Source organism: Arachis duranensis, chromosome 3 (genome assembly GCF_000817695.3).
Source record: "Arachis duranensis cultivar V14167 chromosome 3, aradu.V14167.gnm2.J7QH, whole genome shotgun sequence".
In the NCBI taxonomy this organism is placed as follows: Eukaryota; Viridiplantae; Streptophyta; class Magnoliopsida; order Fabales; family Fabaceae; genus Arachis; species Arachis duranensis.
Genome location: NC_029774.3, coordinates 132,639,936 through 132,640,484, shown reverse-complemented (window position 1 = coordinate 132,640,484; position 549 = coordinate 132,639,936).

Genomic DNA, 549 nt, shown 5'->3' with positions numbered 1-549 from the left:
AGAGAGAGAGAGAAAATGAGATAAAAAGAGAAAAAAGATAATAAAAAAGAGAAAGTTTGTTAATTTTAGAGTAAAATATTTTATTTTAATTATAATAAATTAATATTTTATGATACACTTTGGTTTGTCAAATTAGTAATATAAAATATAAATTATATATAAAATGGGAATGTGATACGAACTTGTATCGAGAACTAGAGAGAATTAGAGATAATCAGAGAGAATAAAAGAGAAATCTCTAGAATTAGGACCAAAGAAAAAAGATAGAGTTTCAATTATATTATGTCTATCTACATTATTACATTATACTTCTATTTATAATATAATTCTATAATTGTGTTAGCCTAATACTAATTGTATCAGAATAATAAAGAGAAACAAAAAAAAGGAGAGAAATAAATAAGAAGATGTAAAAAAAATTAATTTAAAAAAATCTCTTCTCAATTTTAATAAGAGTGTTATTACATCATATATTTTAGTTGTTAAAAGTAATATAATATAATGATATTTTAATTTTAAAATTTTTAATTGTAACTAAAAAATATTATA